The sequence below is a fragment of the Chelonoidis abingdonii genome, chromosome 10, assembly GCF_003597395.2.
Source record: "Chelonoidis abingdonii isolate Lonesome George chromosome 10, CheloAbing_2.0, whole genome shotgun sequence".
Classification (NCBI taxonomy): domain Eukaryota; kingdom Metazoa; phylum Chordata; order Testudines; family Testudinidae; genus Chelonoidis; species Chelonoidis abingdonii.
The window spans coordinates 6272580-6298251 of record NC_133778.1 but is presented as its reverse complement, the minus strand read 5'-3'; the positions used below and the strand labels follow the sequence as shown (position 1 = coordinate 6298251).

Sequence of the window (25672 nt, the reverse complement as noted above, 5' to 3'; positions counted from 1 at the left end):
CCAGAAGTCACCTACTACAGGACAGGCCCAACAAAGAAAGTAACAGAACGCCACTAGTCATCATCTACAGCCCCTAACTAAAACCTCTCCAGCACATCATCAAGGATCTACAACCTATCCTGAAGGATGATCCCTCACTCTCACAGACCTTGGGAGACAGGCCAGTCCTCGCTTACAGACAGCCCCACCCTAAGCAAATACTCACACCAACCACTCACACCACCGCAACAAAAACACTAACCTAGACCTATCGCTGCAACAAAGCTTCCACTCTGTCCACATCTATCAACGACCCATCATAACTAGCCCCACATCAAGGCTCATTCACCTGCACGTTACAAAATCGTGATAGATGCCATCATTGCCAGCAATGCCCCTCCCCATTAGATTGCCAAACCAACATCTCTTCTCAAAGAATAAATACACAATCAACGTCAAGAATCTATACATTCAAAAACCAGTCGCGAAACACTTCAACCTTCGCTCACCCTGATTAAGACCGCAAAGTTCTCATACTCCAACAAAAAACTTCAAAACAACTCCAATGAGAAACTGCAGAATTGCAATTTAATTTGCAAACTTGACACCATTAATTTATCTTGAATAAAGACTGGAATAGCTGGTCATACACAAGTAAAAAACTATCCCCAATTCTAATTTTTCCTACTGTACTCGCACCTCTTGTCAATCTGTTGAAATGGGCCATCCTGAATTATCACCAACAAAGATTTTTTTTCTTTCCTGCTGATAAACAGACCCCTTAAAATGATTTACCCTCATGTAATAGTAAATATGAGCAAACACCCATTTTTTTCATGTTGTGTGTGTGTTGGTGTGCTGTGTGTGTTTACCACACAGCAGTGGATAGCGTAGTGGTTTAAGAGCGCTCTCCGCCTTTGGAACGGAGACCGCCTTTGCATACAGAGAACGCGGGTTCATAATCCCGCGTTGGTACCCACTTTCATAGCGGGTCCTGGCAAAAGAACCCCCTAACGCTTCAGCTGCCTACCTCAATAATGACGACGTGACCGCAACTGAGAGTCATGCGGTCGAGTCGCCCGGATTAACAAGGTCCCGCCAATCGTTGCGGAACCAGGACAATCTGACGATAAGTGGCTACTGGAACAACCATTCATGACGACGACAATAGAACCTATTGATTGAATGCTACTACAAACAGTAGACCTAATAGAGGGGATATGAATGGAGAGGTACAGGCCTACCATTACCTTACCGAGGCGGACTATGTGGAGACAAAGACTACTCACACTTTACTTGAGACAACAGCTAGTTACCCAAGCTTCAACATAGTAAGCAGGAAGCTGCTCCACAGCTTATGAGATAAACCAACTCCATCCTACATCCAGACTCAGAACTTGGAAGAACAAGTGAATGTGCGCCACACCTGAGCTGGAACTTCACTGTCACCTCTCCATTGCAGGCACAGCAGCTGTCATGAGGATAAGATCATGGAAAATAATAGCTTACAGTCAATCTCGAGACCGATTACAAGGCTTCGCCCCCCCTGGGAAGTCCATCAAGTAGTATGTATAGAAGATGCCAATAGCCCTCATCACAATCCCGTCTACCCCCATACTTCAACCATACTGTATCGCTACAGCTCTAATCTGGATGCTTGTCTACACGATCAAGAAAACAACAGTATTACCCCACCCTGGAAATAGTTGGAGGATAAGATCAAGGCGACTCGGAGGAAGTGGTAGTCGCTGAACTACATAGGTTTAGAGATTAAGGATAAACTTTCTACTTGAAAAATACAAGCGGCTGCTCCATCTGAAGCCTGAGCATGCTAACAAAGCTCAAGCACTGGCTACCAGCTAAGAGATACACTAGAGAGCAGAGCACAAAAAGTAATTGCCCGTTTTCCATAAGAACCTCAAGTTGTACTCCCAACTGCGAGCAACAACACAATAACAGCAGAGCACAGCAAGCGAAAGCTGAACATACTGGAAGGACATATGGAGGAAAGAGAAGACTTCATAACACCGGCAAAAGTCTGCAGGACCGAGAAAAGCCACAGCAATCTCCAGAACAGAAACAGTCCATCACAGGAGAACACCGCAGCGGTCAAGAACATTGAAAGAGTGACAGCACCTGGACCAACATATCCACACCGTACGGCTAAAGAAATTAACAGCAGTGCATGAACGCTTAGCGCACAGATGTAACCAGTGCTAGCAGCAGCTCCCACCCAGAACTGGTCTAAACACAGGACAGGACAGTGTCATTCAGAAAACCCCGCCAAGGACGAACGGCCAACTACCGGCCAATAACCTGCCTCCCCACAACATGGAAAGTCCTATCAGGCATCATAGCTGCCAAGCTACAGGACCACATGGCCCAGTACATGAGTACAGCTCAGAAGGGCATGGAACACACCAGAGGTCAAAACACCAGTGCTCATAGATAGAGCAGTCGCCCAAGACAGACCAATCTGAGCACAGCCTGGATTGACTATAGGAAGCCTATGACTCAATGCCGCACACGTGGATCTGTGAATGTCTGGCGCTATACAAAGTCAACAGGACACTAAGGACCTCCCTCAAGAACTCAATGGGACTATGGAAGACAACACTGGAAGTCAACTCAAGGCAACTTGCACGAGTGGCCATCAAGTGCGCAATACCAAGGTGATGCACTGTCCCCGCTGCTGTTCTGCATAGGCTTAAACCCCTCAGCCAGATAATCACAAGACTGGATACGGGTACAGGTTCAGGAGTGGAATACCATCAGCCACTCCTCTACATGGAGGACATCAAGCTGTATGCTAAGAATGAACGAGACATCGACTCGCTAATCCACCTGACGCGGATCTACAGTGAGGATATCGGGATGTCATTCGGACTGGAGAAGTGTAGCCGGATGGTAGTGAAGAGAGGGAAGGTAGTCAAGACTGATGGGTGAACTACCAGCGGGCCACATAGCACATACAGACCAGCTACAAGTACCTTGGCGTCCCGCAGTCACATGGAAACCACGATGAGGAAGCAAGGAAGACAGCAACATCCAAGTATCACCAAAGGATAAGACAGGTCCTGAGAGCCAGCTCTAGTGGGAAGAACAAGATCACGCCATCAACGGATACGCCCTGCCGGTCATCAGATACCCTGCCGGTATAGTGAGCTGGCCCAAGGAGGACATGGAGGTGCCGATGTGAAAACCGGAAGCTCCTCACAATGCACGGAGGTTTCCACCCCAAGTCCAACACCCAGAGACTGTATACCAGCCGGAAAGAAGGCGGGCGGGGCTTGGTGACGTCAAGGCCACTATCCTGGATGAAACCTGGAACATCCAGGAGTACATCAGTAAGATGGCCCCAAAGATGAGGCTGCTGAGAGAATGCCTGAGGCAGCAGCAGACATGGGAGGAAGACCAAGCAGAAGAAGTGCCATGGCAAGACAAGACCTTCATGGGATGTACCATCGACAGATAGCTGAGGTGGCTGACCATTGGGAATCTACCAGTGGCTGGAAAGGGCTGGACTAAAAGACAGCACTGAGCACTGATCATAGCAGCACAGGAACAGGCACTGAGCACCAATCCATGAAGTAGGGGTCTACCACACTAGAGAGGACCAAGGTGCAGACTGTGCAGAGAGGCCTCAGAGACAGTCCAACACTAGTGGCAGGATGTAAGATGCAGGCAGGAACAGCATACACTGAACGGCACAACCAAGTGGCTGGCATTGTGTACAGGAACTCTGCACAGCGTATGGGCTAGACCCTCCCAAGACCAGATGGGAGATTCGCAGAAGGTTGTGGAGAATAGCAGGGCTAAGATTCTGGGACTTCCAGATCCAGCGGACAGGCAGGTACTGGCCAATCAACCAGACATCGTGGTAATAGACAAGGAGCAGAAGACAGCGGTGGTGATAGATATAGCAGTGCCAAGTGACAGCAACATCAGGAAGAAGGAATATGGAAGCTGGAGAAGTACAGGGCCTGAAAGAGGAACTAGAAAGGAGTGGAAAGTGAAGGCCAAAGTGGTCCCAGTGGTGGTAGGAGCCCTAGGGGCTGTGACTCCTAAGCTGGGTGAGTGGCTCCAACAGATCCAGGAACAACATCAGAGCTCTCTGTCCAGAAGAGTGCAGTGCTAGGAACAGCTAAGATACTGCGCAGAACCCTCAAACTCCCAGGCTCTGGTAGAGGACCGAGTTGAGGAAGACACATACCACCCATAGGGTGAGAGGGGAATTTTTTTTTGTATGTGATGGGGCAAGGCCAGATGGCTACAGTAAAGTACTGAGCAACAGGTATGTTAGCCCAGGCTAAACAAATCCCTAGTACCCTGGTAACCAAATGGCAGTTGCTCCAGGTTAATCAAGGCACCTGGAGCCAATTAAGATCTTTCTAGAAGGCAGTAGAAATAGCTACTTTAATTAGAACACTGCAGCCAATCAAGGCAGGCTAATTAGGTCTACTGTTGTAGTAGCATTCCATCAGTTCCAGGTTTTCTTGTCTGTCCATGAATGGTTTGTTCCAGTAGCCCACTTATCGTCAGATTGTCCTGGTTCCTCAACATCTGCGCGGACTTGTTAATCCAGGCGACGTCCGAGCCGGCATGACTCTCCTAGTTCGTGTCACTCTCATATTTGAGGTAGGCAGGTGAAGTGTTAGGGGGTCTTTTGCCCAAGGACCCCTACTGGAAAGTTGGGTACCAACCGGGATTTGAACCCCGGTCTCTCGTATCAAAGGGCGGTCTCCCGTATCTCTCTCCCTCTCTCTCTCTATATATATATATAATATTATAATCTTCCTACTTTATTTTCCACTGCATACGTCCGATGAAGTGGGTTTTAGCCCACAAAAGCTTATGCTCAAATAAATTTGTTAGTCTCTAAAGTGCCACAAGTGGTCCTGTTCTTTGTGTGGATCCAGACTAACACGTCTACCACTCTGAAACATGTCTGGTTTGGACACTGTTTCAGTAGTGACTTCTTTGTTAACTAGAATGAGGGTCCACTGGGCCATGAGAGTATTAGAAACCTTACTGCCCATCGGTTTGCCTGACAAAATATATTTAAGGGGAGTGTGAGTACTTTGAATAGTAATGAGTGCTGTGCCTATGAGTGGCTCAAAGGAGTGTACTGCCCAGACAGCGGCTAGGCATTCATGTTCACAGGGATCAAAATTTAATTCTGCACTTTGCAGTTTCCTTGATTCATAGGCTACTGGCACCAGTTTTCTTTCTTCATTATTTTGCAGTAGAGTAGCTGCTAGTGCTACGTCATTAGCAGCCAGACGGATAACAAATGGCTTTGACTCCTCAGGAAAGTGTAAAGCTGGAGTTGCAGCTGCTTTTTGCTTTAAAGTACTTGGAGCGGATCCTGTTCTGGCCATTGAGTCTTTTTCTTCAACAGTTTCCGTAAAGGAAATGTAATCTCAGCATACTTGTAAATATGTGGCCGCAGGAAATTGAATCCACCCAACGAGACTTGTAAGGAGAGGGGCTCTGTGCAGGCTGGTATTTCTAGCAGTGCCTTTTCGTTGGGCTATTGCCTGCCCTCTCTCCTGATTACTATACCCAGGTACACTTAGCAGGGCTTGGAGGCTGGAAGTTGATGAAGATTTGCCAATTATTACTGATTTCGCAGTAACCAATGTTTTTACATACCATTCCTTGCCCTTTGTAATTTTATTTTGTGCTTAAAATGTATGTTGTATTTATTTATTTTTCCTAATGCAGTATTATAGAATCATGGATCATAGAAGATTAGGGTTGGAAGAGACCTCAGGAGGTCATCTAGTCCAACCCCCTGCTCAAAGCAGGACCAATTCCCAACTAAATCATCCCAGCCATGGCTTTGTCAAGCCGGGCCTTAAAAACCTCTAAGGATGGAGACTCCACCACCTCCCTACATAACCCATTCCAGTGCTTCGCCACCCTCCTAGTGAAATAGTGTTTCCTAATATTCAACCTAAATCTACCCCACTGCAACTTGAGACCATTGCTCCTTGTTCTGTCATCTGCCACCACTGAGAACAGCTGAGCTCCATCCTCTTTGGAACCCCCTTGAGGTAGGTGAAGGCTGCTATCAAATCCCTCCTCACTCTTCTCTACTGCAGACTAAATAACTCCACTTCCCACAGCCTCTCCTCGTAAGTCATGTGCCACATCCCCCTAATCATTTTTGTTGCCCTCCACTGAATTATCTCCAATTTATCCACATCCCTTCTGTAGTGGGGGAACGCAATACTTTTCTGGATGCAATACTCCAGATGTGGCCTCACCAGTGCCAAATAATCACTTCCTTCAATCTGCTGGCAATGCTCCTACTAATGCAGCCCAATGTGCTGCTAGCCTTCTTGACAACAAGGGCACACTGCTGACTCATGTCCAGCTTCTCATCCACTGTAATTCCTAGACCCTTTTCCACAGAATTGCTGCTTAGCCAGTAGGTCCCCAGCCTATAGCGGTGCATGGGATTCTTCCATCCTAAGTGCAGGAGACCATATCAAAAGCTTTGCTAAAGTCAAGATATATCATGTCCACTGCTTTCCCCATATCCACAGAGCCAGTTACCTCATCATAGAAGGCAATCAGGTTTGTCAGGCATGACTTGCCCTTGGTGAATCCATGTAGTCTGTTCCTGATCACCTTCCTCTCCTCTAAGTGCTTCAAAATGGATTCCTTTAGGACCTGCTCCATCATTTTTCCAAGGATTGAGGGGAGGCTGACTGGTCTGTAGTTCCCCGGATTCTCCTTCTCCATTTTTAAAAGATGGGCACTATATTTCCCTTTTTCCAATCATCTGGGACCTCACCCAATCACCATGAGTTTTCAAAGATAATGGCCAATGGCTCTGCAATCACATCAGCCAACTCCCTCAGATGCGTTAGATCCGCCCCCATGGACTTGTCCATGTCCAGCTTTTCTAAATAGTCCTTAACCTGGTCTTTCACCACTGAGGGATGCTCACCTCCTCCCCATACTGAGTTGCCCAGTGCAGCAGTCTGGGATCTGACCTTGTCTGTGAAGACCGAGGCAAAAAAAGCACTGAGTACTTCAGCTTTTTCCACATCCTCTGTCGCTAGGTTGCCTCCTCCTTTCATTAAGGGTCCCGCTCTTTCCCTGACCTTTTTCCTTGTTGCTAAAATACCTGTAGAAACCCTTCTAGTTACCCTTCACATCCCTTGCTAGCTGCAACTCCAGTTGTGTTTTGGCCTGCCTGATTACACCTCCTGCATGCTCATGAAATATTTTTATGTGCCTCCCTAGTCATCTGTCCAAGTTTCCACTTCTTGTAAGCTTCCTTTTTGTGTTTAAGCTCACTGAAGATTTCACAGTTAAGCCAAGCTGGTCGCCTGCCATATTTGCTATTGTTTTTGCACATCGGGATGGTTTGTTCCTGGTAGTCTCTCTTTTTTAAAAAAAAAAAAAAAAAAAAAAAACACAATACACAACGTTGGCAACAAGACAAACAACACACAGGGCCGGCTCCAGCTTTTCTACCGCTCCAAGTGGGGGGGAGGGAAGGGAAGAGCGGCAGCGCTTCGGCGACAGCTCAATCACACCACTTCTGTGGCAGTTCGGTGGTGGATCCTCCCTCTCTTCCTCTTTGGCGGCAATTCAGCAGCAGCTCAGAGAGGGATTGAGGGACCTGCCGCCAAATTGCCGCTGAAGACCTGGACATGCCCCCAGATACCGGATGGAGTGTGGCTCCTTTCAATTGGCCGCCCCAAGCACCTGCTTCCTACGCTGGTGCCTGGAGCCGACCCTGACAACACAAAACATAATTTTTGTTGCGACAGTAGATCCATAGTCTTCTGAGTTGCCACCATTTTTTCCTGAAGTTCTGAAAGACAAAAAATCATTTTTCTACCCCCTTGTGGGGGGGCAGCAGTTTATTGCTTAAAATACTTTTGTTTGTTTGTTTTTTTACAAATTTCCTTGCTGATTGCACGCAAAACAGAGAATTACTCCCCACCTATCCTGTGGTAGGCCATGTTTCAACGGCTTCTACCTCTTAAGTGTTTAGGGTGAATTATCCCACAGTGCAGGTATGATGCGATGTAGCTCAGTTTTCCTTTTTATACAGCAGGCCAGGTTTGTAATAGTTTTTCTGCTGTGCTAAGCTGAGAAGCAGTGTTACTATAATGCCTTTTTTTTTTTTTTTTTTGTGCTCACAGAGTTTTCATGTACTTGCATTAAAGTGACAGTGGCTGTCTGATTATTTAGAGCCATCTGAAGGCTCAGTATTTCTAACCTTGATTCTCTGTGCAGCTTTCCCCTGCTGTTGCTCCAGAGGGCACTGTCTCCCCCTCCCTTTTTTTTTTAAACTGCAGCTCTAGGCTGCTGCTTATTACATCCATGACTTTAGTCTTTATTTAAGAACATATTAAAACTTTATAAAGCATTGTGGTACCTTAAGGGTTAAATGCTAAATACCAAAGTCAAACAACAGTCATTACCTTTGTCTGGCAAAAAGTGTCTGCCAATTTTGCAACTTTGAATGAAAGATTCAAAAGGCTTTTTAGTGGCATTAGTTAAAAACAAAGCCAAACTTATTCACCTTAAACCTACAAACCAGGAGTGTTTGTTTGGGTTCTTAACATTTTACATGTTTAACAGCCATTGCATTGCTTTAATTATTTTACACAGCTGTACATAGATTACACTCCCTTTTACACATTTGGGGGGCAGTTAAATTCCAATAGAAAATCCTTATGTTCTTTAGTACATTTGATTAAATTGTTCATAGCTAAATTATTTAAATCAGATTGTTTCTTTGCCTCTAACATTTTTAGAACATTCAGCTGCTTAATTCCCTCCAGCTGCTGCAGAGTTAACTTTTTTCCTCCCAAAATGACACCTTCATCAGCTCAGATATCACCATTTCAAGTATAGTCCCAGGGATTTGAATTCCCCAGGCCTGGACTACTCCTGCCACTCTGCCCCTCAGGACTCCCAGCAAATTTTCCAGTCTCTTTATCTGTTGCCTGCCTGCTTGTCTGGGTGCAGTCCTGCTTTCCTCACCGAACTGTCCCTTTTCATGGACACAGGCTTTGTTTCACTACCAATTTAGCAAGGAGGGTGGGCTCCTCAACTAGCCCCCACACCTCCTGGTCCCTTTTCTTAAACATCTCTCAAAATTGTGAAGTCACAACAATATCACTCACCAAACTATACTACATTGCCCAAACTCCTATATCCTTCAGTGTTTGGTTTAACACAGAAAATACCACCTAAAACTCATATATCCTCCAAAGTTTATTCCAATTCAACAGAGAGCAAGAAACTCCAAGTTCTTCTCTGACACAAAATAGTATTTGTCCAAAACTCCTATATCCTTCAGAGTTTACTCCAGTGCTCAGTTTAGAGTAAGAAACTCTAAATTCGCCTCCTATTTTACTAAGCTTGCTACAACCGAGGGTGTGCACACCAAATTATATAATGATCAATCCATTTTGTTTTTATGCAGACTCTTACAATAAACACAGCGTCTCACCTTGTTCCCCAAAAATATTATGCTTACAAGAAGCACATGGATCTTTTAAAAGGGATAAGGCAATATCCTGCATTTATTGAGAGTACAATTTAGGCATTAAAATCAGCATGCTTCCACTCACATTCACATTCTCTCTCACTCACATACACGATTCTGCAGCTGGAACTTATAGTTACCAGTCCTTAGTGTTGCCCGGTCAGTTCCAGTGGCCAGCTGAAACTGCACACAAGGGAAGGGAGCTAGGTGTCTGTCAAACACGTTCGAAGCTCCGATGTTGATGCAGAACAAACCCAAAGTCCCATGGCAATACACCCTTTTTTAATAGTAATAACTTTCCACAGAAGTTTATAGACCTTGCTGTGTCACACCAGAGCTGTCAGTCACAAGGTATTCAAAGTTGCTCTTAATTAGCATTATTTTGAGTTGTTACGGGGAGGATTCATAGCTGTTTCTTATCTCAGCCCTCTGGCTCAACTCCTTATCTTGTTCTTGGGGTGTATGCCTTTGCTTTAGGGTCCTCCATCCGCCATCCAGGTGATTCTGATAATAAAGTTGGTGTCTCTTGAGTTCTCCACTCCCCTCTTGATCATCCGGCCCAGCTGTCTTTTCTCAGTTAATTAGTATGCCATACATTCTTCACTCACACACCAAACAGTAAATAAGGCAATAATTACAGCCATAAAACTTCTGTGCTTCTCAGAACAATCATTAGCACAATCAGCAAAGAATAAACTGAGAACATATTTTTCTTATTAATTCAAGGCTACAATTTCTTCTCACTAATTCAAAGCTAGCAAAATGGAGTATAAAGCAAAATAAGCAAGCTGGAGTACAATTTACTCCAGACAATTTCTCCGTTAGGCTTTTGGCCTACAGCTTCCTCCCACCACCTGGGTTTCTCCAAGAGCTGGCTCTCCAATGATTGCTACTCCTCATACACTGGACAGTGGGAGGCATGAGTATGTTTCTGGGGAGGTGCAGGTCAGCCATTGTGATCTGCTTAACGAGCCAGATCCTCAGCTGTCATAAGGCAGCATAGCTCTATTGGCTTCATTTTACGTGCCAGAGGAGCTGTGAATCACCACCAACCAAGGGAGCTGGAGCTTTAAGAGCATTTAGGGCCCCCAGAGCAGCACGGTGACCTTGGCAAAGCCTGGGTGACAGTCTAATTCCAGCCAGGAATGCTCTACTGCAGGGCAAGCGGCCGTCCTTGTGGGGCCCCTGGGCACTGACAGCTCTGGCTGTCCAGGAGCTTGGGGGACCTGCTCTGCAAGTGAGTGGAGGGGGAGCCACAGACAATTCTGAGGTTTTGGTAAAAAATTGTAAATCAAAATACTGATTCTGAAGGGCAGCCACAGTGTCTCATGGGAGTTATAGTTCGGGTGCATCATCCCCACATTCTCCTCAATAGGCTGGTCTGGCTGGTCAGACTACATCTCCCCTGATGCAGCATGGTCTCCCCTCTTAGGAGGCATTGTCATATTTTCAGCATTATTCACCACCCCCATGCCTTATGCAGAGGTTTTCATTGAGCTGTTCACAGGGATATCTGAGTCCCTTTCTTTAGCTGACACAGTTAATTTAGACACCTGTAAGATATGTGAGAAGTTAAAGTTTTCCCCTCCAATTTCACATTTATCTACACTGCCTTTCATTTGTCATTGTGTTGTCCAGCTTGTTTACACCTCTCTGACGTTCCTCCCAGCCCTCACTGGCCTGGCTGACCTAAATAACCGAGTCATCTGCAGATTTTCCACCCTCACTACTCCAAATAGGAGCTATTGTCCCATATTGTATCCCATAGGGTTGCTGAGAAAAATGCATCGCCATACTCCAAAATCAGAGGGCACTCAGCCCAAGTTTGCGCTACAGCACTCGACAACACTCTGTGAATCATTTTCATATTGTCAGGGAGCGTTTTCTGGCCTTATTCTGGCCTCTCCTCCAGCATCTAGCATTTAAGAGGCCAGAGTCCCTTCATTTCATCCTGATGAACAGGGTGAGAGATTTACTCACATCATTTCTTGCTGATGTCATTACTATATTAGTATCATCATGCTGGGATAAAGTATTTGCCTTGGTTCAACGTCGGTCACAATCTGTGTGTCTAGGGCTGGCATGTTCACCAAATTATTTGTCAGTGACATTGCACTTTGCTTGGGAAAAAAAAGATTGATTGTTGCACCTATCATGAATGCGAAAACTCCTTCTGTGCATGCCACACTGCATTGGAGCCAGGTAAAGAGAAATGAGAACTGGCCAGTATAACTTCTTTCTTACTAAAGATGTATTATCCACATTTTTTTTTTGTTTTCATCCTGTTTATTTATTTTCCAAAGTTTATTATACCTTCATAGGAGCTCAAAAATAACATTTTCCCTTCTTAGGTTGCTTTCCCACACACACATGCAAGTGAGTGGAGCTGAAATGAAAGCTGCTGGTTAACACCTTTGGTTTCAAGCATCTCTCTTGTGTGCTGGTATCACTGAGTCCTGTTTGGCATCTCTTTTGCTAGACAACTATTACTGCAGGGCAGCTGGAAAAGCACAGGGACAGAACAATTTTAGGAAATCCTTGTAATAATATTTCTGAAAATCTAACAGATATTAAAATAACCAGAATTAATCTAGTTAGAAAGTGGGTCCCTTCCTGCATCAGACAACAACTGTCGAGTGCAGCTCTGCACTGGAAAAGGGCTGCTGAGGTGGGGTCGTGGTGCACAGCAAAGCTGCTCCCTGTGGCAGGACTGGCAGGTCAAATCACCAGCTCTTTACTTGTAAACTGAGCCCGTTTGACCGGCAGTCACAGAGAGAAAATAAACATGGTGCCCCTGTGGGCCATCTTCAGGCGTCACCTTTCAAAGGGAAATTGCACTTTAAGATTCCATAGGTCAAATTTAGACCTAAAAACCTCCTCATGAGAGTGTGTAAATGAAAGCAAGAACATCTGGGCTAGCAATCCAAGAATGAAATCCCATTCTGGCGCACAGGGACAGGACTTGCAGAAATTCTCCTGAGTGAACAGACACAGACTAGAAAGGCTGGGCTCTGTCACGTTTCATTCCAGATCCTGTCTTGCACGTCTCAGGGGTGAGTTCTCCCACTCCAACAGATCCTCAGAAGCAAAGCAGGTTATGAAGGATATCGCCCAGCAGGAAACGCACCTTCCTGATTCGTGTGTCTGAAAGAAAAACAGCCAAGCAAACAATGCTTTAGCAGGAGCTTTTTGAACTCACTCTCCTTTCTAGTCTCCCAGGACCACTTCCAAAACCTTCTGAAGGTTTCAGTGACACAGACTGCAGCTCCTTTGGGAAGTTACCATGTGAGAGATGTTTGACCTGCATGCAAATGAAATAAGTGCGTGACAATGAGGTTTCTTCCTGCTTTCTCACACATCATGCAAAGTTTTCTCCTCATTATATCATGGTCTGTAAGAACCTGCACAGGGAGATGGTTTCTGAATGAGACCCAGTGGCTGGCGGTGAAGTTAAGACAAATTCAAATTGAACAAAATGGTGACTTTCCAGAGAGGGGCCTTTGGGATGATTTGTGACGGGTGTGGAGATGCACTAGAAATGCTGAGCTGTAATAAGTGTGTGAGACCTGGTCAGTGAGGGAAGTTATTGTCTGTTGTGTTACAAACCTTTCTGCAGTGTATTGCTCAATGGACTGAGCTAGTGGGGCAGTGGGCTGTGAAGAAAACAGCTGGGAAACCAACAGTGGAAGGCAACTACCGGGATAAGGCCAAAGGGACACAGATGTGTCGCCTGGCTGGGAACTATCACTCCCCAGGTCTATACATGGTTAAAAAGCTCTTCTCCAGAGAGATGGGAGGTTGTGTCCCTGGAGAGACCAGGCTGGATGGAAGAGAGATACGGGTCCCGAGGGGGCGTCAGAAAGCAGCTAGGCCTTCCCCAGCTCCACCGGGTGCAAGCTTTAGGGATCGGCAGGCCTACGTATGGACCAGATCATTGTTTTAGTCCAATAAATAACACGCTCCAAAGTGGCAGCCTGTCACCGCTTACAGTGTCATCGCTCCTGGGGGACAAAACTGCAGGTGCTGTCTGAAGGCCCATCAGGCCTGCTGAGCTAACCCAGGGCCAGGACTGCAGCCAGGGCTGGCCGAGAGTGGGAGACTCATGTGACAGGGGACCACTCAAGCCAGCCAGGGTGCACTAAGCACCAGCAGGAGGGGTTGGGGGACGGCTAGTCTGGGGCAGCGTGACACATAGTGGAAGAGCCTGTACCCTGAGATTGTGCGTTTCTGGGAGATCGGCTGTAGCCCAGCCAGAAGCTGTCAGGCTCCATGGTGGAGAGTAACTCCCCCCCGTGCAGGGCCCACTGGCCTGCGCTCTGCAGGTCAGATTCACCCAGAGCACTCCCTGCTGGCTTTAACATCCCTGCACTACAAAACACTCCTGGCAGCAAGTCTCCGAGCACCGGCCCACTGGGGCAGGCTCGCAGGGCTCTTGCGGCAGGGCTGGAAATAGCCATGTAGACCTCCCCCCGCGACACTAAGTAGGAAGGAGGAAACGCACTCCTTGCCGATGTTTAATCATAACAAAAATACCCAGCACGCCCACGGATGGGGAGTGGAGCTCTGGTAAGATGAATTCTCTGGTTGGTGTTTAACTGCTGCTTAACTCCCCATTAAGATACACAATAATAAAGTGCAACAAGCTAGTGCTCCTTCCCAGCTCCCTCACCCCACAGCTGCCCCCTCTCCTCCACTAACACCTCTGGCCTCGCTCTGCCCTATGCTCCGTGGCAGCCTCTGCAATCTAGTGAAATTGGCAAGACATCTTCTGGTAAGCCTCTCTTTCCCCTAAGATCTTCTAAAGGGCTTGCCCACTCTGTCTGGCTGCTAGTCACCCGTGGAGCCGCGTGACAGGGAAGGGGAGCTGAGCAGGGGGACAGAGGAGGCCCAGGTATGTGGTGGGGGCGGTTTGTTTATCTAACCCACAGTTTAATCAAACATACAGTATAACCGAATAGGAGGCAGGGGAAGCATTCGATAGCAGGGGCTGAGTCCCAAGCACCCAGGATGAGGAAACCAGGCCAAGGGCTGGAAAAGATAAAGCTGAAAACAAAGATCTTGCGTGAAAAACTGACAGTGATTTGAACCCACTGATGGAACCCTAACTTCATTTGTAAAGTGCTCTTCAGGTGGGAAGGTCACAGCCCAGGAGATACAGGATCCCTACCCACCCCAACCTAGACCCGACAAAGTCCTGCTCAGCCCTGGGCTGGCATGTGCTCAGTGTGCTGCACTGAGGCCAGGATGCCCAAGGGGAAGTGTGAGGCTATGTCTTCCCGGCAAAGCGCATGCAGCATCATCCAGCCCGAGCATAGTTGGGGGCAGACTCATCATTGCTCCATGGGATTGAGGGGCAGATTCCCCCACCGAGGGAAATTGGAGACATCCACCAAGAGAGGGTCACCTGGCTGAGTCCTTGCTCAGTGCCTGTCCACGCTCAGGGTCTTCTCTCTGGGCAGACTCACAGATCCACCTTCTTTCTGCTTTCATTGCTGTTGTTCTTTAAGGTGAACCACAAATGCAGTCGCTGTGTTCGCCCCTTGCCCACCTGGCAAAGTGGTGTGGAGTGGGTGTAGTACATCCTGTCAAGGTCCATGCCTGATGCATTTGGGATCCATGCCTTGGTGGGTGTCCACCGCTGCCTTGAGACATAACACAGCACACGCTAACTTTGAGGGCTTGTCCACACTTACAGCGCTGCAGGTCCTGCTGTGCCGCTGCAGCGCTTGGTGAAGCATCTCCCACTAGTGTAGTTACACCACCTCCCCGAGAGGCGGAGCCCTTCCGTCAACATAGCACTGTCACACTGGCAGTTGGGGGGGGTGACTACGTCACTCAGGGGGGTGGATTTACCACATCCTTGAGCAACATAGTTATCCCAACACAAGTTCCTGAGAAGAGTCACAAGGGCAAAGGTTCTCTCAGCTCGGCTTCAGATAGGAACAAAGCAAATTGAATGAATTCTATTATCAAACAAACTGTGGAGACCCAGCTAATAGGTAGGAAGGTCAGAGAACAACATTCCTCCTAGTGAAATGGCTCCAAAGCAGACGGGATTAAATTGGTTGTGAGACAGATAGCAGACAGCCAGCTCAGCTGTAGCTGTTTGACTACTGCTCCCACCTCCCTCAGAGCACTTTCCCTGCAAGAACTGGCATCTTACTAAGATCCAGAAGCATTTCACCATTTGTCAAGGAAAGTAAACAAGGGCATTGACAGCTCCTGGGTGAGCGTGATCATTTCTAGCACAGAAACTCTTTTGCTGTTGATGGAGGGCACTGTGGAGACAGAGAGTCTGGATCTGAAATATATGTGTCTTTGCCATGGTCTCTTCTGGATGGGAACTGCTCTGCAGTAACACATCAGCCAGGAACCCAAGAAATACCACAGATAAGGAAGCAAACCAAACTGCAGCCTGCAGCATCAGTGCTCATAAATAACAATGAATCTTCGGCCTAGGTACCAGGGAAAGCACTCACAGGATAAACTGGCTTAGTTTAAGATGTGGAAGCTGATTTCTTCTTGATGTCTGAGGGGTATATTCCATTTCAAGCCTGTCTAATGTTTGGGGGAGTGAGTGGGTGCAAAGGTGAGTTGGTTAGCGTGTGAGAGAGTGATCACACAGAATGGGCTCTGGTGCCAGAAATGCTAAATGAGATCTGATTGCTTTGGCTTGCTCCTTCTGCTTTGATGTACCAAAATTATATCTACTAGTAGGTGATGAGGAGGCGGCTCCCCTGCTAGAAAACGCTGCTCAACGTACTTGTTTTGGAGCTTACATCATTTGTTTTTGGTAACAGCATCAACACTTTAAAAGGGGCCTTCTCAGCATAGTTTTCAAACCCTTGGTTATTCACCATTGATTACAATCAACAGCCCCTTTACTTGAGGTTAAATTATACTCCTTAGACTCAGATTCCCTCTTTTGCATGTACACATTATTTTGGGTTGGGCTGTTTATGACAGAGGCCCTTGGAGAAATGGCAAAAGAGTCAGGGAATTGTCCTGCTTGTGGTGGCAAATGTTCACTAGTGATGGTTGGGAATTTTCCATCGCAGGGATTTTGCCTTTTTGCAAAATCGAAAGTTTCTGTGGGGAAATTTTAATATTGCCAGAAAAATTCAATTTTCCGTCAGGAAAATCAAAATGATGGCTCAGCAGCTGCCCACCTGGAAAGCTCTTGTCAATTTCACTCGGGGAGAAAGAGAAATTGACAAGAACCTTTCAGGGGAGCAGGTGGAAAATTATTTCAGCTCTTCTGAAATGGAATTTTCCTGAAAAATCCCTTCCAAAGAGAAATTTGGTATTTTTGACTTTTTTTTTTTTTGACAAAACATTTTTCAAAAATGTCAAATTTTCAGTGGGGAGGGATTTCCATTTTCCAGCCAGTTCTAATGTTAATCTTTTGCCGTATATGGCCAGGCTGCAGTCAGACTGACTCACTGTGATTAACCATTTCACAGTGGTGTAATTCTCTTTCCAAAATGGCAAGAGCAGTCAAGATGCACTAGGTTAAAAATCACCTCAGCAAAACAGCACCCAGGGCACAAACTTTCCTCTGCTGAGAGCTCCACTAGCATCCAAGTGAGAATGCATGAGCAGTGCACTCAAGAGTCCAAGGGATGGAGTGTGAGCAGTGCACTCAAGAGTCCAAGGGATGGAGTGAGAGTGTCCAGCACACCTGCAGGATTAGAGTGGCCTGTCAGGTTATCAGCCTAATCAGTTGGGAGAGACAGTTTAAACCAAAAAATGTGAATGATAATTGGGAATTATTTAAGAACATTTCTTACTCGTCCAAAAAGTCACAGTCGAGAAAGGTCAGAAAATGAACTTGGTTTAGAGCAGCTATAAAAAATAATATATAATGAATGAGAGAATAGGGAACTTGATACCAAAGAATATAAATCAGAAGCTGGACATTGTAGAAAATTGATAAGGGAAGCAAAGGGAAGCAAGAAGCGTTATGTGGTCAGAGAAGTTAAGCATAATAAGATTTTTATGTATATTAGGAACAAAAAAGACTCCTAGAAGTGTTATTGATCCACTACTAAATAGAAATGGTAGAATTGTCAATAATAATGCAGAAAAGGTAGACATATTCAATAAATCTGTTTTATATTTGGAAAAAAACAAATAATGTAGTTATTATCATGCAATGATGATGATGGAAACACTTTCCATTCCAGTTATAACTCATGAGGCTATTAGACAGCAGCTACTAAAATTAGACATTTTAAAATCAGTAGTCAGAATAACTTGCATCAAAAGTTTTAAAAAAGCTGGCCCAGGAGCTTGCTGCATCATTAATGTTGCATAGATCATGGAAGATAAGGGAAGTTCCAGAAGACAGAAAGAAAGCTGATGTTGTGCCAATGTGTAAAAAAGATAGATGGGATGACTTGGGCAGTTATAGACCTGTCAACCTGACATGAATCCCAGGCATAATAATGCAGTAGCTGATACAGGACTCGATTAATAAAGAATTAAAGGATAGTAATGCAATTAGAGCTGAATCATGATGGGGCAGGTCCAGGAACAAAGTGAAGGGTCACAGCCAGGTGTGAGAAACCAAAGCCTGTGCTGAAGTGTTAACCAGAGTTGCAGTCAGGAGCCAGAAGCAATGGTCAGTGCTGGGAGTCAGAAGTCAAGAAGAAGCTGGAGGCTGGAGCAGGAGTAGGTACAGGTTGGAGCAAGTCTGGAGATAGTGGAGGCAGGGACAGGACCAAGCACAACTGAAAGCTAGGGATGTGTTGAGCAGCCACTGGACTGCTGCTGCTGCTACTGAGCTTAAGTATCAGCCTGCTGACTCCTTCAACCAGTCACATGGTGCAGTCAATCAGAACACCTGTTTCCAGGCCAGCAGCGCTCATTGCTGGCTCTGCTGTAGGCTAGGCCCCTGACACATTAGAAGCTTGGCTGATGAAGGGAGTAGTGCTGATGTAAAATATTTGGACAGCTCTAAGGTACCTCAGAACGCCTTGATAAAGAAACTATTAACACGGCACACATTAAATGGATTAAAAACTGGCTAACTGATTGTTCTCAAAAAGTAATTGTAAATGTAGACTGGTTCCTGTGAGAGTGTCTTTCCAGTTGGCCCTATGCTGTTTAATATTTCATCATTGACAGAGTTTGCAGATAACGTAAAAATTGCGGGGGAGGGGGGGCATAAATAATGAGAAGGACGGGTCACTGACACAGAGCGGTCTGGATCACTTGGTACACTGGGCACAAGCAAACAATATGTGTTTTAATCTGGCTAAATGTAAATGCTCATAACTAGGAACAAAAAATGTGGGCCATACTTACAGGATGGAAGGGCTCTATCCTGGGAAGCAGGGACTCAGGAAAAGATTTGTAGGTCACGGTGGATAATCAGCTGAACTTGAGCTCTCAGTGCTAATGGAATCCTGCTCTGCACAAACAGGGGAATCCCAAGCAGGAGTATTTGTATTTTCCCCTGGTGCATCTTGCTGCTGGAATCCTGCGTCCCGTTCTGGTGCCCGTTTTTCAGGAAGGATGTTGATAAAGTGGAGAGGGTTCAGAGAAGAGCCACAAGAATGATGAAAGGATTAGAAAACCTGCCATAGAGTGATAGACTCAAGGAGCTCAATCTATTTAGCTTAACAAAGAGAAGGTTAAGGGGTGACCCGATCACAGTCTGTAAGTACCTACATGGGAAACAAATCTTTAATAATGGGCTCATGAAACTATCCAAGAAAGGTCTAACATAATCCAATGGCTGGAAGTTGAAGCTAGACAAATTCATGGTGGATTCTCCATCGCTGACAATTTTTAAATCCAGACTGGATGTTTTTCTAAAAGCTCTGCTCTAGGACTGATGTGGGAGCAGGTCTCTGACCTGGGCTGTACAAGAAGTCAGACTGGATGATCACAAAGCTCCCTTCTGAATCTCTGAAATAACAACCACCCCAGCCCCTCTCAGCTCGCTCCCTGGCTTTTCCCGGCAGTGCCGTAACAAGGATGAGGCGAGTAGGCACTTGCTCAGGCACAGAAAGCAGAGGGATGCAGCTCTACCGCGATTGGTGTCACTTCGGGGCAGCTCTACCACCACTGTTTCTTCAGTGGCAATTCGGCGGTGGGTCCTTGAGTCCCTCTCGAAGGGAAGGACCTGTCCTCGAATTGCCACTGCTGCTTCGTTCATTTTTCGGTGGCAATTTGGCAGTGGTCTCTCTCTCCAAGAGGGACTCAGGGACCTGCTGCCGATTGCTGTCAAAGAGCCTGGAGCCGGCCCTTGCCTCGGGTGCAAAAATTCCTTGTTCCAGCTCTGGTTTCCCAGAAAAGGCCAGCTATTGCTATCTTTAATATCAGCTACAAAATAGGGAAACAAGGGGTTTTTCCTTATAAAACTCTATAGCAAAAGGGCAAGTGAAGTTGTTAGAATGAAAGCTGCACTTAATACTTTATATATCAAATGTTTTAAACTTTTCCCTTATTTTCTGTATCTTTAATAAAAGGTTAACAGATTTTAATGGTGTGTTTGCCTTGGGACTAAGCAGGCTGAGGTCTCTGGATACCAGACCCCAAGCCTTGTTTAGCAGTTAAATGCTGGCCAGTGACAGAGTCATGTTACCACCTCTAACTCTTTGGGCCCATATATTCCATTTAAATAAATACAATATTGTCTCTGGAAAATGGAAGTGAAGACAAACTCCCGAATTTCAAAGCACAAGCAAGGACCACTATGGTGTAAGAATTTTCCCTGCTTCTAACAGTTCCTCCGAGATCTGAGCCTAGCCCAGGGACAAATAGATCTCAGCTACTTCTGCATACCGCCTTGTGGGAAGGAACACGTAGAGGGCTCATTATCCTGCTATGGGCATCCAGGACAGTGCAACAGACTGGGCTGAGAAGGGACAAAATGAAACTCTGAGCAGTGGGCGCGAGTAGATGCCAATGCAGAGAAACCTTGTGTGCTCAGATTCTGCTTGTTTATAGAACGGAGTTTGTCAGCTACAGGGCTGAGTGAAACTGACATTCTCTCCCCGAGGGGTTTGAAAGGTTCCACTTGGCTTATTCCCTGAGGAGGGGATTTGGGATTACTCAGACCATTAGCTCTCCTTGGAAGCATCCCACCTGCCCCTTAAAGAAACATTCCAGACATAGCTTTGCCATGAAGAAGGAGCCTGACAAATTCTTGTGTGTTTGTTAAGCTAGTGAAAAAGGTCCAAAGGCAGCCAGCAAATGCCTGGGAAAGGTTTCTGTTGTTGTTCTTGTGACAAACCTCTGATAAGCTCAGCATTAGGGTTTTAGCATTAAATGTTCCTACTACCAGGCTTCCTTCAAAGCAGAAAGGCAATGCCCACATGCTGAATTGTTTGATCTTCTCTTTATTCCGTTTTCATAGAACCATGGAAACAGGACAGGGACTAGGGGTAAGACAGCATCAACCGACACAAAACGGAGTCAGACGGTTAGAATAAATAGCCCCCAAAAGCAAGCAGAGTTAGAGAAAGAAACAAGATTTTCCAAGGATGCAATGTCAGTGCTTAACTGAAACTTACCTCCAACTTTCTTACATTAGCTAGCGTGACAAAGTTCCTCCTCTACCTTGGTGGGTCCTGCGCTTATTGGCAGATTTGTTCACCTCAGTGATCTTCCCCTCTTGCAGGACCCACATTCTGGGTCAGCTCCTCCTGTGTCTGATCAGGAGTTGGGAGGTTTGGGGGGAATCCGGGCCCGCCCTCTACTCTGGGTTCCAGCCCAGGGCCCTGTGGATCGCAGCTGTCTATAGTGCCTCCTGTAACAGCTGCATGACAGCTACACCTCCCTGGGCTACTTCCCCATGGCCTCCTCCCAACACCTTCTTTATCCTCACCACAGGACCTTCCTCCTGATGTCTGATAACACTTGTCCTCCTCAATCCTCCAGCAGTACACTCTCTCACTCTCAGCTCTTGCCTTCTTGCTCCCAGCTCCTCACATACGCTTCCTTCTCCTCTGGCTCCTCCCTGCCTGACTGGAGACGGTGAGTTCTTTTTAAACCCAGGTGCCCTGATAGCCTGCCTTGATTGGCTGCAGGTGTTCTAATTTAAAGTTAGCTATCTCTACTGCTTCTAGAAAGATTTAATTGGCTCCAGTGCCTGATTAACCTGGAAGCAACTGCCATTTGGTTACCAGGGTATAGGGATTTGTTTTAGCCTGGGACTAAAATACCTGTTTCTCAGTACTTTATCGTAGCCACTGGCTTGCCCCATCACATAATATTAATTTTATTAGGGCCCTCAAATCACAGCCGTGAAACGCGTCACGGACCTGAAATCTGGCAATTATAGGGGCACAGTATAGCCAACCCTTACTTCTGCATTGCCTTAAGAGCTGGGTGGTCAGAAGCCCCCACAACCTCCCTTTTGGGTCGGGACTCCTACAGTACAACACCGTGAAATTTCAGATTTAAATATCTAAAGATGTGTGAAATTTCCAGATTTTTTTTCCTACGACCATGAATTTACTCAAAAACCGAGAGAAGTATATAGATTTTGCTCTGTCTGTTATTACTTGAAACCACTTAAACTCCTCTTACTTTATGCTCTTACTAACATCACTTTTCTTTATTATTAAAACCAGAGTAAGCGACTGATACGCGGGGGAGCAAGCAGCTGCGCATCTCTCTCTATCAGGTTTACAGAGGGCGGACCCTTATGAGTTTTACCCTGCATAAGCTTTAGACGGAAGTAAACAGATTTATTGGGGGTTTGGATCCCACGGGGAGCTGGGTGTCTGGGTGCTGGAGACGGGAAACCGGCTGAGCAGGTTTGGTTAAAGTCTGCAGCTTTGGGGAGTGGTTCAGAGCCCGGGTCTGCGTTGCAGCAGAGTAGCGTGTCTGGCTGGACAAGACAGGCTTCTGGGGTCCCAAGCTGGCGGGGGAAAGGCTCAGAGGTCGTTTGGGCACCTCCGCTGAGAGTCCCCAGGGGGTGTCTGTGGCCGAAACCATTGCAAGGCCCTTGGCTTTTCTTAGGTACTTGTTAATTTGGGGAGGGGGGCACAGGGGGCAGGATGCCAGAGGCTTTGTTAAAGAGAAGCAGCACCAGTGGGTCAAAGGGTAGCTCTTTGTGCCCCAGTGGGTCAAAGGGTAGCAGCACGAGGGGCCTACAGGAGTGGGAGTCGAACCCACGCAGGCTCACGCCTATTGGAACTTGAGTCCAACGCCTTAACCGCTCGGCCATTCTGGCGAGCGGGCAGCTCTGGCCCAACCGCTACACCCAAAAAGGCTTGGGCGTGCCTGGCGCTCTTGCTTTGGATAACTAGCCAGCTAGCTGGGTCTCCCCCGGGTTCAGAAAATGCTACGCTTGCTTAGGAAGTTGTCTCTCTGGGTGCGCTTGGCTAGCTGCGGAGGGCCCGGCCGGCGGCTTGGAGTCCAGGGGAGGTGAAACTGTCCCCCTTCCGCTTCCCCCCCCACCCCCCGGGTCAGAATTTGGGCAAAATCTCCAAATCCAAAGCAAAGAGGTCGAGTGCCGCTGTCCTGTGGAAGAGTGCTCCGGCTCCTGTGCTCACAGCAGCGTTCCAGGCTTGGGGGACTGCCTATGACCCACTAGTTGGGAGGATGGGGTCCCGGGCCCTGCAGCTCCAAGGGCCACAAGTTAGCCTCCAGAGGCTGACTCTCGAGCCTCTCTTGGTCTCCCGCAGCTCGACTATTAAGCCTTCCTCCGTGGCTTCTCTCAGCAGGGAGCAGCATCCCCACTGGCGCCCGCTGTGGGAGGCGGCCCGGCTGGAAAGAATTGGGGCCACCAGGTCAACCCATTGGACGGAATGGGCCCGGTTCTCCAAACCTCAGCCCTGCGCTGAGGGTACCTTGGGCATCCCGCTGTGAAGGGCCGCCCGGAGCAGAGCTGTTGGGGAAAGGAGAGAGTCTTGGGTCAAGGGCCCACTTCCCATTCGTGGCAGCGAGGCCGCTGCTCTGCTCCGCACAAAAACCCTGAGCCAATGTCTTCTACGAAGGCTTTAGATAAGCTCACGCCCATTGGAAGTCCCGTCCTCCCCAGCCCAGCCAGGACTAGCCGCTGAGGCCAGCGCAGGGTAGGAGCCACCAGCCGGGTCTTCCCGAGTCCCGCCCCCTCCACCGCTGTGATTCACCTCTCTGCCAGCTGCCCTGGACACCCGAAACCTACTGCTGGGGAGGGTCGCTTGACCGCTCTTCTTCTGGCTCCCCTTTGCTTCCCCGTCGCTAAGTCATTCTTCTGCGGGGAAGTAACGACATCCCAGGTGCCCTGATTAGCCTGCCTTGATTGGCTGCAGGTGATCTAATTAAAGTAGCTATCTCTACTGCCTTCTAGAAAGATCTTAATTGGCTTCAGGTGCCTTGATTAACCTGGAGCAACTGCCATTTGGTTACCAGGGTACTAGGGATTTGTTTAGCCTGGGACTAACATACCTGTTTCTCAGTACTTTATCGTAGCCATCTGGCCTTGCCCCATCACACTAGATATTAATTATTATTAGGGCCCTACCAAACTCACAGCCGTGAAAAACGCGTCACGGACCATGAAATCTGGCAATTATAGGGGGCCACAGTATAGCCACCCTTACTTCTGCATTGCCTTCAGAGCTGGGTGGTCAGAAAGCCCCCCACAACCTCCCTTTTGGGTCGGGACTCCTACAGCTACAACACCGTGAAATTTCAGATTTAAATATCTAAAGATGTGAAATTTCAGATTTTTTATATCCTACGACCATGAAATTTACCAAAATGGACCAAGAATTTAGTAGGGCCCTAATTATTATTAATCATTATACTTTCATTTCTGAGTGCCCAAAAGTACGCTAGGCACTTCACAGAAACAAGACAAGAGTCCCAAAGAGTGTACAAATGGGCTTTGGCCTGACAGAAGAGGAGGACATGACAAACCCAGGGACAAGCGGGGAGAGGAAGGAGCCGAAAGTCTTGTGGTAAGGCATGTGCAATCTTAATGGCTCGTTGGTGGGTGGAGAAGGCAGGGAAAATGCAGGAGAGAGAGAGAGAAAGAGAGTGTGTGTGTGCGCGCAGCACCATGTGTCTGCCTTTGGCTAAGTTTTGGGGAGAAAACAACTATTTCAATGAGATAAGAGGAATCTACATTATTTTGTCCATGTTCAAATAATTCTTACACCTCTTTCACTGAGACGCTTGGAATTGGAGGGGGCTAGTGGGGAGGGAAGGGGTCAATCTGAGATCAGCCTTTCACTGTTCCTGTGAAAAACCACCCACTTTTGGCAAAGTGGTGAGCTTTTGAAAAATGCCAGTTTGCACCAGCCCAGGAGAGCCGTGTTAGAGTTTAGCAGCTAAGCCTGCTCCAGCCGCTCAGCTCCCATAGCTTCCTCCAGCCCCTCAGCTCCAACCAGTCAGCTCCCAACCTGCAACTGTAACCACCTGGGGGTTTAAAGAGCATGGCCCCTGCAAACCCTTGTCCTGAGCCGGAGGAAGAGCTGGTGGGTCCAGCCACCTGGGAAGAAGGAGAGCAAGGGGGTGGGGTGAGGTGAATGTGTCTGGAGCTCCAAACAAGAAGCCTGCAACAGGCAGGGTCTCAGCGAAACAGCCAAGAACCTGCCTGAAGCCTGGGGAAGGACAGAGCGGCTGACTGGGAACACCCCAGGACAGGAGACAGGAGCAGCACTGTGCCAGGGAGGAATCACCCGAGAAGGACAAACTGGAACTGGACCCATATCACGGCTGCCCAGAGCTGTATGGGGCCGTGAGTACTGCAGCTGGTGACTTTGCATTGGGATTAAGGAGGGAGGCTGTAGCTAATTAAGTGGGAAGTTGTCTCTGTGTGGGGCTTTGCAGAGAGCGGCAGAAGAGGGCACCGGAGGGGTTTGTTGGGGGAAGCTCACTGGTGCCAAAGATGACCAGGAGCCCCCAAGACTCACCACTGGACTGGAACTCTGTCCAGGACTTCTGAACTCTGTGTGCAGACACGTTGCTCAGCGTCTGCCCTTCCAGACTGTGCTACCGCTGGGCCTGTGAGGCCTTGTTTGGCTGTAACCCTGTTTTACTGCTCCCCCTATATTTCCCCCTGTTGTTTTTCTCATCTCATCCCTCTGTGAATAAATACTCCCTGTCCTAGATTCACTGTACTATTCTGGTGTGTGTGTCACTCGGGGGGGAGGGGGTGAAAACAGTGCCTCTGGGGTGAAAGGGACTTTCCCAGCTGCGTTCCTGCCTGCGCCGTTT

The 25672-nt window shown here is 47.4% G+C and overlaps 1 non-coding gene across 1 annotated transcript; it reads right to left on the bottom strand.

Moving 5' to 3' along the window:
- Positions 1–22611: 22611 nt before the first annotated feature.
- On the bottom strand, positions 22612–22697 carry TRNAL-CAA (transfer RNA leucine (anticodon CAA)). The gene has a single exon. It is a non-coding gene; the product is annotated as a tRNA-Leu (tRNA).
- Positions 22698–25672: the final 2975 nt, after the last annotated feature.